This window comes from Zeus faber (assembly GCF_960531495.2).
Source record: "Zeus faber genome assembly, chromosome: 15".
NCBI classification, from domain to species: Eukaryota; Metazoa; Chordata; class Actinopteri; order Zeiformes; family Zeidae; genus Zeus; species Zeus faber.
In genome coordinates this window covers 13,346,741-13,347,317 of record NC_137194.1, presented here as the reverse complement: position 1 = coordinate 13,347,317, position 577 = coordinate 13,346,741, and positions in this window count along the sequence as shown.

The following is a 577-nucleotide window of genomic DNA, read 5'->3' as shown; positions in this document are numbered from 1 at the left end:
ATGAAATGAAAATATGTTGTCATACACTGATATTACAACATTTTCTCTAATAATTGTAATAATACTATGTTTTACTCAATACAAATTTTAAGAAAGGTTCTGTATTGTCACATCTAGTGTAATGTCACGCAATGTATGAAAACAAAATTACAACTGGAAAAGTGAAAGTTCAGAAAGACGGTGATACCCAGTGTAACCACTAGATGGCAGTATACACCTGACAAACAGCAACATGGTCAGGGACGCCTCGTGTTCCTCCTGATGTTTTGTTTCTTCTGAGGCCACGCTTTAAACATGTGACAGGTATATCCCATCTCATCCTTTGAATCTCATCCGCAACAGCTCCACAACATTTCAAACAGCTTTGAACAAACCAAGGCTTGTTCCTATCCTAAATGTGCAGCGACGAGGCCCATACGTTCGGCAGATAGTGAGAGATCCGTTCAACGTTCTTGTGTGACAGAATGGCACAGAACCTTCTTTGAGGACCACACTGAGCTTCAGCACATGACACACACACATGCACACACACGTGCGCGTATGCGTGCGCGCGCGCACACACACACACACACAGACA